The sequence below is a fragment of the Eretmochelys imbricata genome, chromosome 8 (assembly GCF_965152235.1).
Source record: "Eretmochelys imbricata isolate rEreImb1 chromosome 8, rEreImb1.hap1, whole genome shotgun sequence".
NCBI classification, from domain to species: Eukaryota; Metazoa; Chordata; order Testudines; family Cheloniidae; genus Eretmochelys; species Eretmochelys imbricata.
This window is the reverse complement of record NC_135579.1, coordinates 28950321-28966098: the sequence shown is the minus strand read 5'-3', so window position 1 is coordinate 28966098 and position 15778 is coordinate 28950321. Positions and strand designations below refer to the sequence as shown.

Sequence of the window (15778 nt, the reverse complement as noted above, 5' to 3'; positions counted from 1 at the left end):
GCATTCAAGTGTCACATTCAAGTGATATGTAACTGGATCCCCCAAAACTTTAAGAACTTGGGTTAATTTTTAATTGTTATATACATAATTGACAGTCTGCTGACACAGGATCAAATTCTCATTTTTTGCCCATTTTTATACAAAATAACTCCTCCATCCATATATATCTACATAGGAGAATTGTTTTAAAACAAAGATGGCAGCATGCCCTGTTTCTTTTCTATAGTGTATTATAAAATCCTCCAGAACTTCTTCTAACATAAAGTTGGAATATAAAGAACCTCCAGCAAAACTATTTCAAAAAAACCTCTCTCTTTAGAAGTCAGGTTTAAATGCCCACCTTTAAAAGACTTAACTATTTATTACAAAGCCTATTCATGTCAGGATTTAGCATGTTATATTTTCCAGAGAGACACCTTAGCAGGGATATCCCATAAATAATATATAGTGTGACTGTCTTCAGCTGTGCTCTTATTTATTGTTAGTAGAGCTGAATTGGGAATGAAATATTCTACCTGGTAGGCTGCCTGTGTTTATCAACCAAATGTTCATGGATAATGGATACCTTAACTTGTCAATCTACTTCCCATAGGTGAAACTGTCACAGTAGGTGGAACTGTACCTGGCCTGAATACCTATTGAAAATAAACAGACAGAATTTCCATTGATGGGAATGAAACGTGGTGGGAACGGAGAGGAAGGAAGAAGGGGGGAAGCCTTCAAGGCCTGATACACACGTGGTGGCAATAGTTCTTCACTACACTATTTACTCCACATCTGAGCCATTCCAGTAACTCCTCATTTGAGAAGGCTGAAGAGTCAGGCAACAAACCTCTCTCACACGTTGCAAACCGACTGGGGGTGGGTGGCATAAACAGGAGAGAGAGGACAGAATTGCCACAACTAGAGGTAGAAAAAATGATCTGATCTACAGTGGAAACAGGATCATTGTGCTTTAAACCCTCTCACTGAGGTTTGAAATCCAATCTCCTAATCTTGCTGTCTACATAATTGTCATAGAACATGGAGTAATTGCTCCTGGTATTGAATCTTATTGCTGCAGGAATCAAGCAGCAAGTTTCCCCCTATATACGGCTTTGCAGACCAGGCTATGTACATCATGAGGCTCTCTCACCTTCCTCTGGAGGATCACATACTGGCTATTACTGGAAGGAGGACTTGAAGGACCAATGGTTTGATCTGGCAGAGCAAATCATGCTTCTATGTTAATTTTAATTCTCCAGTAGCCCAAATAATCCGAGGATAAACTGATCTCAGAAGAACCTTTCAAACTCATCCACAGGATGCAACAGGGAAGGTTTCCTTATCCTGGATAGCAGTGGGCTAGTAGATTGTTTCTTGTGGCAAACTGTATTCTCAGTCTGGGGCCAGCCTTGACGTCTGGCCTGCAGCAGTACTCTTGGATCTTCCTGGGAGAATATGCGTGGAACAGCATATGTTAGGTCTCTCTGTATTTGCCACACTGACCCAGAGCTGTGACTGTTAATAAATGGATTATTCCACTCCCATGTCCAATTGGTACAAGGGCACAGTGAAATTGACTAACTATCCTAGCAAAGCATGGCTGTTCCTTATATTAGAAAGCAGTGAGGGATTTACTTGGCACCATTCATCTTTAGATCTGCATATTTTTGTATGTTTCTTTTACATTTTTTTTTCATTTGAACAGAGAGCTTGTGAAAGATCCTGGCTTGAGAGCTCTGGACACTAAAGTCCTGTGTTTATCCACAGACCAGATCCATTACAGGTAGTAGTAGCAGTCAAAGTTTCTACACGCTGTCCCACCACTGTGCTTGAACCCTGATCACTTCAAGCAGTTAAATGGGAGTTCAGTCACCATGCCCACTCAGTGTTTGGCCTCTCTGCTGAGATTGCCAATAAGAATGTAAACTATGGTGTGTTTTGTGATGTGGCTATCTGTTTTTGTGGATAGGGCTAAGACCATTAAACTCATTCTATGTAGACAAGCTATCAGCAGATACTAAGAAGCCCCTTGAGTTTTCTTCCAATGCTGCTATTGTGTATTTAAACTACACAATGCCCCCTTCACTTGAAAGAAAGGTTATTTTTGCATTACAGATCTTAGCAGCAATATATGAAATATTTTGAAGGTATTTTATTTTATCTTTGGCTTGTCATGTTGTTTGAGTGACTAAAATGATAATGCATCAAGGGAGGCATCATGCTGTAAGACAAATGATTTGTTTTAAATGTAAAATGAACATTAATTGTGAATACCTACTCAGGGTTTGCTTTTTGTGGGGGAACCGGAGAGAGAGATAAACACATCACAGTAGCAGGTTTGCTCCACAACATATGAGCAAGATGAAAACATGAACAGTAGGGAGCCAGCATAATCTCTGAAAAGTTTTAGGTGCAGCTGGGAATTAATGGACATGACTTTGCTTTCAGCTTGAAGAGTGAAGGAAGCAGCACTAGTGCAGGCATGATGTTGCTAGGAAACACTTTGCCACCACTGTAGAGTTCATTCAATTTGTGGCCTTCCAAAGAGAGACTTTGTGTTCCAGTAACGTAAAAAACAGCTTACATTTAAAAAAAGAAAAAAAGCAAAAAAACTAGCACATAATTAAGTCACAATGAGATCTAATTATTTTTGGCAATGATTTTTTTCTTTAAAAAGCTGTTAAAATGATGAATGTATTTAGCTATGGAAAATGGCTTATGTTGAAGTGAATAAGCAGGTAGTGGCTACTTTGGATTTTTACAAAAATGTACAAAAAGGCACTTAAAAATTATCTCCAAATAAATACTTACATGACAGGAGAGCCATTATGGTCTGTTAGGCAAAAAGTGGTTCTAAGAGCCTGTTTACACAATAGACCAAAACATCTCCATTTTGAGCTACAGAGTAAATAATCAGCTTTCTAAAAAAAGGTCTAAAAAGGTTTCAACTATATTTGTACAACAAAATTTTACGTAGGTCTAAAATACCTGTTTTTAAAAACTTCCTAACTGTGCATTTGCATAATGATTGAAGCCGATACTGCCAGTCTATTACTCAGGGCATGTCTAGGCTGCGATCAGAGGTGTGACTGCAGCACTTGTAGACATACCTCAGCTAGCTTTGATCTAGCTATCTCAAATGACAATAGCAGTGAAGCCATGGCAGCACCGGCTAGCCACTCAAGTATATAGTCAAGGTCCTAGATGGGGTTGAAAGGCCAGTGCTGCTATTGTTATTTGAGCTAGCTGGATCAAAGCAAGGGGTCAGAATGCAGATTGCAGTGCAGACATACCATCAATATTTGTACATGGCTAGCAGGGCTTGAAGCTTTTTGTCAAGCCACCTTGAAGAATGATAATCAAGCCCCGCCAAATGAAGTAATGTTAAGACTCGGATACAAAGCAAGATCCCAATCTTGCAAATATTCACTACAGGTCACAGTACTTTCTTCAGTGTGAGTGCTCGTGGAAGTAAGCACTGCTCCCAGCACTAAGTGATTGGGCACTAAAAGCTTGCACAGAATCTGCTACTCTCACTCACACTGAATAATGTATGACTCCTTGGGTAGTACTAATGAAATTAGTGAGGCTATTGAAGGATTAAAATTCCTCTCAACGAGAGTAAGAATATCAGAATCTAGCCCTGAGAACTAATTCACTGCTGCATGGGGACTGCGGAGCTATAGTCCTGAGAAAGGGCCTGTCATCGTTGAGAAGACAGGTAGAGATATTCCTAGTGAGCAGAATATTCCTTATCTTTTCTATAATGTTTAATGGAAAATGTCAAAAAGTAAGCTAAAAAACTCAGGATATAGTGACTGTTTAAAGTGTCAGATTGACAGCTCTGGAATCTAACGGCCTATTTATCCACAGAACGGGCACAGCATGGGCAACAAAAATGCAAGTTTCTCACTTCTCCAGCAGCGTATCTCAACATAACTTGGAGAGACTGCCTCTGGGTGTGAGAAAGGAGCTCAGTCTTATGCCCTTTCAGTCCACAGCTTGCCCATAGGAATGTTACAAGGGGGGAAGGGGTAAGTGTGTGCACACAGGGAGAATTGCCTTAAGATGTTATTTAAGAGCGTTTTGGGGGAAGGGGGGTTTCACAGTTGTTAATATCAAGAAACGTTTCACCATTCTTGACAAAATAACGGATCAATGTTGTGACAGGAACAGGATGAGAGTGAGAGCGGATTTTGAGATTAAAATCAAGCACATCTTGGAACATACTGAAACATCCCTCCTCTTCACTACAGACAGACACACTTACACACATGTGTAAGTGGAAGGAGAACACTGGGAGAGGGGGTAAAGAAAAAGAGAAAGCAAAACCAGAATGTCTCTGCTTGATTTTAGAGTCTGACGCAAAAACTGTGTGTTCCGCAAGGCTGAGAGTCTGTGATGCTTTATAAATTACTCAATGAAAAAGAATTCCGTATAATCTTATCACTTCAGAATTGTGAGACTGTAGCAGGGTAGACACCTGCTCCTGCCCTGAGGAGCTTAGAACAGCCCAGGAGAGGGCTGTGGCTGGGGCAAGCAGACCAGCCTGAATAGGGAAGTAGGCTCAGCTGGGGCTACGCGCCAATTAGGGCTTAGCTGGCCTTATAAGTAGGCAGTGAGCTAGGAGCTGACTCTCACTCTCTCTTTCCTTTGGAGAGGGAGGGATCTGGCTGCAGGGAGCAGAGAGTACCTAGATTGGTGCAGGGCTGGGGAAAGGCCAAGGGAGCTGGGGAACTCCAGCCAGGAAAATCCCAGGCTGCGGCTTAGTAGAAGACCAGGCAGGTACGGGGCTTGCAAAGGGGGCAGCCCACAGGTAGGCTGAGGCAGCAGGTCCAAACCCCTCCTTGCCAGTGATGAGTGGCTTTTACACTGCAGTCTGCCCCCGATACAAGGGCTAGTTGGTGACTGGCAGTAGCCTTACAGTGAGACAAGGTGGGGACAGTGGGTGCAGGGTCCCCTGAGGGAGGGAACCCTGAGAGACAGTGGGTGTACTGCCAGGGGGCGGGCAGCCATCCAAGAGACAAGGGGCACCGGGTCCGGGAAGGATGCGGGGCCAGCGGTAAGGCGGATCACTGACCTGCAGAGGTTTCAGAGTAACAGCCGTGTTAGTCTGTATTCACAAAAAGAAAAGGAGTACTTGTGGCACCTTAGAGACTAACCAATTTATTTGAGCATAAGCTTTCGTGAGTACTTGTGGCACCTTAGAGACTAACCAATTTATTTGAGCATAAGCTTTCGTGAGCTCACGAAAGCTTATGCTCAAATAAATTGGTTAGTCTCTAAGGTGCCACAAGTACTCCTTTTCTTTTTGTGACCTGCAGAGGGCTCTCCAGAACCTAGTGAGCTAATTCCCAACGAAGACCAGCAGAAGGCGCTGCAGGGGTGAGTCCACTCCCTTACAGAGACTAATCCTTAATGTCTGGTGTCACTTTCTTTCTATCTTAGGGTTTTCCATGGCAACCACCACCAAAGTCTCTAAAGTGCTTCCCAAGTAAATTAGATGGGCACAGCAAATTCCTTGGAGGACTTCACTGAGTCCTCTGCTCTTCATTGGTCGGACAAGGATTAGATATACTTAGCTTGCTCATAGTCAACAAGGCCATTTCTTGGCAAGATACTTTTTTACTACATCTACATTGGCAAGTAGTATCAGATCATTGAATCCTATGGGAATCATCAGGTACATCTTGAGAACAATCTTGTAACTCTTAACTGCACCAATAAGTAATTTAATAAATACTTTACGAATATATCATTGTCCAGGGACTTTATATTCTCTAGATACCCATACTGCTTGGTAATGAATTAGAATTGCTTCAGTCACACTTCCTAGGCCGGTTTCAACACAAACATGACCATAGCACTTCAAACAAGAGAAACCTGGCTGATATGCACTATCTATGGAATTAGGATCAAAATATGACCAGCTAATTACTTAAGACAAATACTAAACAACATATAGAAGCTTTTCTATCAAAATAATCGATTATGAGCTCCTTGTAGCAGGAACTGATCTTTCTTGCCTTTCTGAAAAGCACACAGCACAAAGTAGAGGCTACTACAGAAATATAAATAATACATATAACAATGAAAAATTAAGAACACCACCACCACTAATAATACAAAGACTAAGAACACCACCACCACTAATAATACACAGAACTTTAACATTTGCAATTAACTCTTTCTATTTCCTATACGCTGTTATGATTAAACATTTATACTGGAATAGTACCTTGGCACCAATCAGGTCAGGGCCTCACTGTGGTAGGTGCTATAGAAAATGAGAATTCCAGCCCTAAAGAGCTTGTAATCCAAAAGAAAAGAGATACTTAGAATGTAAGCTCTTTGTTATATGTTTGTACAGCACCTTCAGCTATGGGGCCCTGGTCCATTACTGGGGCTACTAGGAACTACTGCGATACAAATAATATACAATTATCATTATTAATAAATATTGGATGAGACAAAAGTAGATGGGGATCTATAATAATTAATTAGAATATTATAAATGTCATAATTTACATTTCCTGTATTCACAGTCAATGAAATTCATCTCTGTGTGGAGGGCCAGTGCAAAATCTATGCAGCACTTAAGCTTATTTTGAAGACAAATATAGGACTTAAATAATGCAGTGACCCTGCAGACAGGTGAAATTCATCCAGATTGCATTGCAGAATTATAATAAACAGTGAACAAAGCCATCCCTGTTATTTATGTGCTTATTTTCAAGTTATAAATACAGTGAAAACCACATTGGGGATAAATCATCATCAATGATTCACTGCACATTTAAACTAAGCAGCGATGGTGCTCAGTAAATTTATTTGCTGTATATAGGCACTCTAGGGAAAACTTCAACCCAGTTTTAGATGAATGTCTGCCCAAAACAACTCCCCCTGTCATCTGAGTGATATTAAAGAATACCATGTATGCGCACATTTGTACACACAAATAAATTAAGTTATCCTTGGCATGAACTAGTTTTAAACTTAGTGAAACTGAAAATAGTTTGTCACACTCTGGATAGAAGATCAAAGTCCAAATTCATGCTGACTGCTTCACTTGGATTTTCTATCTGAACCTTGATTCCATCTATAATCAGTAGCACTCCCTGTTTTGATAGGGCCAGACACCTTGGAAGGGAAAGGAGGGAGAGTGGAGCATACAGGGAAAATCAAAGTCTGAAAAACTCTTCCCAAATGGGCAAGACTCATCTGTTTGCTCTTTTTCCAAATTTCTAAAAGTTTACAATAATAAGCACATTTTATTTTTTTTAAACAGAGAAAAAGGGGAAAGACGACATGTAGAAAGAAATAGCGAAGGACAAACAGGGCAATCTTTCTGTCTACCTATCCAGGCACTTACATGGGCCTCATCACCATAATATTGGAGTGGCTCACAATGATCTATGGATTTGATCTTCACAGAACCCCTATGAGATAAAGCAGTATTATATGTATCTTACAGATGGAGAATTGAGGCCCAAGTGCACAAAGGGTGTCTGTGGATGGAGCTGGGAATTGAACGTAGATCTTCCGAGTCCCAGTCCCTGTCCAGTGCCCAGTCTACTAGACAATCAAACCATGGCTTTCTCCTCTATCTCCTCCACATGACATGGGATTGGTTGGAGACAGAAGGGATTCCCCTGGCCTTTCCCCACTTAGTGACCCCACCACGATGGTAAAGCATTTATTTGGTCCATAAAATCACTTCAACATGGGAGAAACTAATTAGGTCATCTCGCCCCTGACTGAAAGCCCTCTGTAGTCAATGGGAGTCTATCCAGTGACTTCATGACCATTGGATCCGCCACCCAATCATTCCCCTTGCGCTGTACAGTCCAGTTTTAAATCACTCATGTGACGGCGTTAACCCCACTTCCAAGATGAAAGTATCTTTATTGCATTTAAATTGGCAGTCTAATGGAGCTATGATATTGGGTGCAAATTCTTGTATTTAAACACAGCTACAACTAATGTGAAGAAGGAAAATAAAAACAAAAAAACCCCCCAACTACCACCTAATTTGACGAACTTCTACCTCTACCTGTTCCTCTAAAAATTGTGTTTAAAATCTCAACCAAAGTACAGCTGAAATAAACAGAATGGGTAATATGCAAAAGGAATACAGGGTATGGCAGTGCCTAAGGAATGTATAGAAATGCCACAAAGGTAATCAAGGCAATAGTCTGTTTCATTTGGCTTTTGGATGATAATCAGATTGTTTTTGTATGTTGTGCTGTTTCCTTCAATGAGCTACTGATATTCCCATTGCCGTCTAGCAAATAATGAATGAGGTGCCAAGGAGTATGGAAATCAGAGCATGACTTTGATTTCTTGTCTGTTATTTTTAACCATCCAATTCCTACATCCACAGGGCATAGTTAAAGCCACAGGAGAGGTGTAAAAATACAAATGACAGATAGTAGAGATGTAGGCACTGACCAGTTATTTACTGCATGGTTAGTGTTTGATCTTTTAACTAATCTGAAATCAGTTTATAACAATAAATAACAAAATGCTTTTTTAACAATACAAATATTGAAAAGCTAATGAAGTCACTAAACAGTTCTCCCATACATTGTACAAATAAAGAAATAGCTAAACTAAGCATAAACAAACATTTTGCTAATGAGTGAGGATGTGAAAAATGAAATTGACTCAAAAATTAAACTGATTAGTTGACTTTCATTGCACAAGCTGAAGAGATGCAAAGGGCAAGCAAGAAGCATCAACAACCTTGAATACTTAACATAAAAATGGCCATATTGGGTCAGACTGATGGTCCATCTAGCCCAGTATCCTGTCTCTGACAGTGCCCAAAGCCAGATGATTCTGGCAGTTGGAGATTTAGGGACACCCAGAGCATGGGGGTGGTGTCCATGACTATCTTGGGTGATAGCCATTGAGGGACCTATCCTCCATGAACATATCTAATTCTTTTTTGAACTCAGTTATACTTTTGACCTTCACAACAACCCATGGTACAGGTTTACTGTGCGTTGAGGGAAGAAGTATTTCCTGTTTGTTTGTTTGTTTTAAAACTGCTATTAATTTCATTGGGTGACCCACTAGTTCTTGTGTTAATGAACTTTCTCCAGACCATTTATCCATATTCACTTTCTTCAGATCATTCATGATTTTATAGACCCCTATCATATCCCCCTTTTAGTCTGCTCTTTTCTAAGCTGAACAAGTTTCTGTCTTTTGAATCTCTCCTTGTATGGAACTTGTTCCGTACCCTTAATCACTTTTCTTGCCCTTCTCTGCATCTTTTCCAATTCTAATATATCTTTTTTGAGATGGGGTGACCAGAACTGCATACAGTATTTAAGGTGTCGGTGTACCAAGGATTTATATACTGGCATTATGACATTTCCTGTTTTACTTTCTATTCCTAATTGTTCCTTTTGGTTAACTTAATTGATTCCGCTGCACAGTACGTGGATGTTTTTAGAGAACTATTCACAATGACAACAAGATCTCTTTTTTGAGTGGTAACAGTTAATTTAGATCCCATGATTTTGTATGTATAGATGGGATTTTTTCCAATGTGCATTGCCTTGCATTTACCAACATTAAATTTCATCTACCATTTTGTGGCTGAGTTACCTAATTTACTGAGATCCCTTTGTAACTCTTCACAGTCAGCTTTCGACTTAACTATATTGAGGAATTTTGTATCAGCTGCAAATTTTGCCACCTCACTTTTCAGATAATTTATGAATATGTTGAATAGCACAGGTCCCAGTACAGAACCTTGGGCATCCTGCTATTTACCTCTCTCCATTGTGAAAACTGACCATTTATTCCTATCCTTTGTTGCATATCTTTTAACCAGTTACTGATACATGAGAGGACTTTCCCTCTTGTCCTATGACTGATCAATTTGCCAAAGACCGTTTGGAGAGGGTCCTCGTCAAAGGATTTCTGAAAGTACAAGTATACGATATTGACTAGATCACCCTCGTCCACATGTTTGTGAACTACCTCAAAGACCTCTAATAGATCAGTAAGGTATGATTTTCCCTTACAGAAGCCATGTACACTCTTCCCCCAATACATATTATGTTTATCCATGTGTCTGCTAATTTTGTTCTTTACTATAGTTTTAAGCAATTTTCCTGGTACTGAAGTTAGACTTACTTGTCTGTAATTGCCAGGATCGCCTTTGGAGCCTTTTTAAAAAATTGGCCTTACATTAGCTAACCCCCAACCATCTGGTACAGTGGCTGATTTAAGCGATAAGTTACATACACCAGTTCTGCAGTTTTATATTTAAGTTCAGAACCCTTGGTAAATACCATCTGGTCCTAGTGACTTGTTACTGGTTAATTTCTCAATTTGTCTCAAAACCTTGTCTATTGACACCTCAATCTGGGACAGTTCCTCAGATTTGTCACCTAAAAAGAATGTGACAAGTGTGGGGATCTCTCTCATATCTTCTGCAGTGAAGACCAATGCAAAGAATTAATTTAGCTTCTCCACAATAGTCTTATCTTCCTTAAGTGCTCCTTTAGCACCTCAATCATACAGTGGCCCCACTGTTTGGCAGACTTCCTGCCTCTGATGTACTTAAATTTTTTTTTTGATGTAAGTTTTTGTATCCTTAGCTAATTGTTCTTCAAATTATTTTTTTTTGGCCTTCCTTATTATGCTTTTACACTTGACTTTCCAGAGTTTATGCTCCTTTCTATTATCTTCACTAGGATTTCCAATTTTTAAAGGATGCCCTTTTGCCTTTGACCACCTCTTCTACTCTGCTGTTTAGCCTTGGTGGCATTTTTTTGGTCCTCTTACTGGTTGAGCCTCTATTATATGGCATTTTAAAACAGTTACTGATTCCTCTCCACTCTTACTCATAGTGCAAACAATTATGATAAGTTAATTTCCCTAAATTGCCTGTGGATGTACAGTATGACAGAGTTCTCTTCCAATTGCTATCTCCTCCTCTATGTAACTATCTAATCTCTCTCTCTGCTTGCTTATGATATCTAGGCACCAAAATAAAAAATACAAAAATGGAAGAGAAAAAGATGCGAAGTTGTTTACTGGGGATTTATTTAAATCCTCTGGCAGGGTGTCAATTGTTGATATACAAAAAAGCAAATCTCCATAGCAGTTGCCTGTTGGAATACTTTTAAGTTGTTCTTAACTTACCTTTCTGGAGTGGAGGAGTACAAGAAGGGAAAAGGAAAAATGAAAGACGGAGCGATCACATTACAGCATAAATCACATAAATTAGAAATGGAAAAAATCTAGTAGATCACAGAGTCCATTTCCCTGCCAATGGGGATTTCTCCCAACAATATATTCTCAAGTGTTTTACTCAATCTGGTTTTAAATTATTCAAACAGTAGGGCTTCTGTTATTCCCTATGGGAAGATTCTCCTCATAGTCCCTAGCCTAGCTGGAGCACCACTGCATTCTGGCAATCAGTGGCTGTTAGAATGGCTCTTTGGGGCTTTCTGGCACATGAGCACAGATTGGGGCAGCACAGAGGCTGCTCTAAGTTGTGTTGGAGGTGGTGCTGGTTTTAGGGTCAAGGTTGGCAAAATGCAGCATCGGTCCTGCACTAAACACAGCACAGCTAAACCCAAGAATTGGGACCTTTATATATAAACAGTAGGTAATATTCATCTGTGCACTGCACATATTTTCTACATAGTCTACATCTGCTTATATTCTAGAAGAGTTGGTTGCATAGGGAGAGCCATGTGAAGAGAGATTCTGGTGCATGTGTATGTGTGTTTGGGGAGGAGGAGATGTAAAAAAGTAAGGGATAGAGGCTGAATCTTCCAGCCCCACTACCAAGTGAGAGGGTGTTGAGGAAGCCAAGGAGAAGAGGGCTCCAGCTCAAGCTGAGAAGAGGGCTCCAGCTCACGCCAAGAAAAGGACTTCATGCTGCAACATGGGGCCCAATTCCAGTTCTGCCAACAGCAGAATGCTCAGTGAGATCCTGCTCACACATAGACCAGATCATAATCTCTAGACACACCTGTGGTTTGTGAGGCCACTGGGGCAAGAGAATGGCCTGAATAAATGTAATAAGAGTGTACTGCTTGCTTTTCTGCCCCAATAAAAACTATTAGCTGTTCTGACTGCAACATCTATAAGCAGACAATAGGCCAAATTCAACCTTGGTGTATCTCCTCTGACATCAGTGGAGCTGCACCAAGGATGAATTTGGCTGATTAGATGACACGGACAGGTGTAGAAAGATTTAGTAAGTGCGCTCTGGGGGTGATACCACTTTTTTGTCAGTGAAGAATAGGGTAACATTGGTCATGACAATTTGTATTAATGGAAACATGAAATAGAACACACTGTCATATTGATGTGCTCAGCATAGGGTAGGTACCTAATTATCCATAATCTGGAAAATACAGATCTACACTCTGTTAAGGATTAATTGACCACTTGGACATCACAAAATTTGTTTCCGGCACAGACTGCAGTATTGCTGTCAAATAATCTTCCTGGTATCAGACAGGTCTTATTCTTTGTGCATGCTGATAATGAGGATGTGGTCAGGAAGTAGAGCACATGATTTGTCACCTCCTCCATGTCACATACCCAAGGAACAGTCAGCCCTTCAGTGGAATACATTTTGAACAATGCAAAATGTTAGTCTGTCTCTTCTAAGTCATGCTACAGCTAAATAGTTAACTGGATGATGTACTAGAGATGCTATCCAGCTGCTAACCTGCAGAGTTAACATCAAATCAATTCACAGAATAGCCAACTCTCTGAAAAAGAAAAGCATGACTGATTTTTCCAATAAAGCTGCAAAAATCAATAATTCTTATAGATGGAACTGCTACATTCCTAACAAACTCAGACCTCATTCTCACAGCTGTGAATCTCCTCTAGAGAATCTATAACAAGCTGGAAAGAAGATTTTTGCCTTTCTGAAAATGGTCAATGAAACCAAGTTAATCAGCCCTCATAAGAATTTAGCCCTACTTATATTCTAGTTCTGCTATGAGCATCCTGTTAGGGGACCGCATAATAGGTCCGGATGCAGTTAGTTGGTGTGTATAAGATTTTGGCAAGATGCTCTGCTTTTATAGGGTTTGAATAAGTTATGATGTACTGCTATATGGATGTCTGTAGGAATAATATTCCATGCAGGGGCTAAGGGCTAAATATTGACCTCCTCCTCGTCTCTTGCATGTACTCATATGGTTAAAAACAAGCACAGAGCTGACCAACAGGGGACACAGCACACTGTGCAGCATGAAGCTGTGCTCCATAGTGACTACCCTGTGTACAAAATTACTCAAACTCACAGTTCAAAACCTCTGCATAAGATGGGCAACTCCCACAGTCCCAAGAATGAAGCAGCTGTAGAGCAGTTGTAAACATGCTCTGTGCCCTGGCAGTAATTTGGAATGAGGATCCCATTCACTCAGGCTTCAAGCAGGAGATAAAAATATGTCCCCTACAGCCTAGGCTACACATTGTATACTTTATAGTAAGATTCATACTTAACACCCAAAAATACATGTGAAAGACACAGTAAAATTCATATTTAAGTTGTCTTTCATATTTATTTTATAGTAATACAATTCATTTTAACAATATCCTAGCATGGAATTACACACACACACACAACCAACAGCACAACCAGAATCATAGGTCCTATTAAGCTGTCTGATACTTGGGTAAGAGGACTGACATGGGCCTTTTTATAGTTTGTGTCATTGTTTCCGGCAGGAAAAGCCAAACAAATATAGTCTGAGGTGACTTTCTCTGTGCAACTATCACTTATTTTAAATATTTTGGCAACAATGTAATGTTGTAACTAGGGCTGTCAAGCGATTAAAAAAATTGATCACGATTAATTGCACAATTAATCATGCTGTTAAACAATAGAGAATACCATTTATTTAAATATTTTTGGATGTTTTCTACATTTTCAAATAAATTGATTTCCGTTACAACACAGAATACGAGTATAGTGCTCACTTTATATTTATTTATTACAAATATTTGCACTGTAAAAAAACCCAAAAGAAATCATTTTTTTCAATTCACTTAATACAAGTACTATAGTACAATCTCTTTATCATGAAAGTTGAACTTACAAATGTAGAATAATGGACCAAAAAATAACTGCATTCAAAAATAAAACCGCGTAAAACTTTAAAGTCTACAAGTCCCCTCAGTCCTACTTCAGCCAATCGCTCAGACAAACAAGTTTGGTTGCAATTTGCAGGAGATAATGCTGCTTGCTTCTTGTTTACAATGTCACCTGAAAGTGAGAACAGGCATTCGCATTGCATGGTTGTAGCCGGTGTCGCAAGATATTTACGTGCTAGATGTGCTAAAGATTCATATGTCCCTTCATGCTTTAACCACCCTGATGACGGATTCTGCTTGATAACTATCCAAAGCAGAGCAGACCGATGCATGTTCATTTTCATCATCTGAGTCAGATGCCACCAGCAGAAGGTTGATTTTCTTTTTTTGATGGTTCGGGTTCTGTAGTTTCCGCATCTGAGTGTTGCTCTTTTAAGACTTCTGAAAGCATGCTCTCAGATTTTGGATGGCACTTCAGATTCTTAAACCTTAGGTAGAGTGCTGTAGCTATTTTTAGAAATCTCACATTGGTACCTTTTTGTGTTTTGCCAAATTTGCTGTTCTTAAAACAAACGTGTGCTGGGTCATCATTCGAGATTGCTATAACATGAAATATATGGCAGAATGGAGGTAAAACAGAACAGGAGACATACAATTCTCCCCCAAGGAGTTCAGTCACAAATTTAATTAACACTTTTTTTTCAAACGAGCATCGTCTGCATGGAAGCACGTTATCTGGAATGGTGGCCGAAGCATGAAGGGGCATACGAATGTTTAGCATATCTGGCATGTAAATGTCTTGCAACGCCGCTACAAAAGTGCCATGCAGATACCTGTTCTCACTTTCAGGTGATGTAAATAAAAAGCAGGCAGCAGTATCTCCCGTAAATGTAAAAGAACTTGTTTGTCTTAGCGGCTGGCTGAGCAAAAAGTAGGACTGAGTGGACTTGTAGGCTCTAAAGTTTTACATTGTTTTGCTTTAGAGTGCAGTTATGTAACAAAACAAAAACTCTACATTTGAAAGTTACACTTTCATGATAGATTGCATTACAGTACTTGTATGAGGTGAACTGAAAAATACCATTTCTTTTATCACTTTTACAGTGCAAATATTTGTAATAAAAAATAATATAAAGTGAGCATTGTACACTTTGTATTGTGTTGTAACAGAAATCAATATATTTGAAAATGTAGAAAAACATCCAAAATATTTAGTCAATTTCAATTGGTATTTTATTGTTTAACAGTGTGATTAATCGCAATTAATTTTTTTGAATTAATTGCATGATTTAACTGCAATTAATCAACAGCCCTAGTTGTAACATGGCCCAAGAATCAGAGTGAGTATGCGGATTTAGCAAATTGAGGGATGATAGGCAAACTTTAGCATTAGTGCAAAACAGAATATCTAACTCCAGGCACAAATCTAATTAAAATGCAATAACAATAAAACCGTGTTAATTCCAGTGTTATGGTTGAGAGTTTAAAGGTTAGGAATGATAAAAGTCAGGACATTCAATGATATGGTTACCGCAGCAACTGTAACGCAGTCTCCTTGCACACATGCAGGGCTTTTTTTAATTATAGAAACACAATGTGAAACTTATGCCTTCATATATATGGGATAGAATTATGGTTACTTTGAGAACTGTAATTTTAAACTGTTTTGAATAATTAATTTATGCAAAACATGTTGGTGAAA

The 15778-nt window shown here is 39.4% G+C and overlaps 1 protein-coding gene across 13 annotated transcripts in view; it reads right to left on the bottom strand.

Moving 5' to 3' along the window:
- Nucleotides 1-15778, bottom strand: part of TENM2 (teneurin transmembrane protein 2) — an 806981-nt gene that overhangs the window by 77068 nt on the left and 714135 nt on the right. The gene's annotated exons all lie outside the window — the stretch shown is intronic.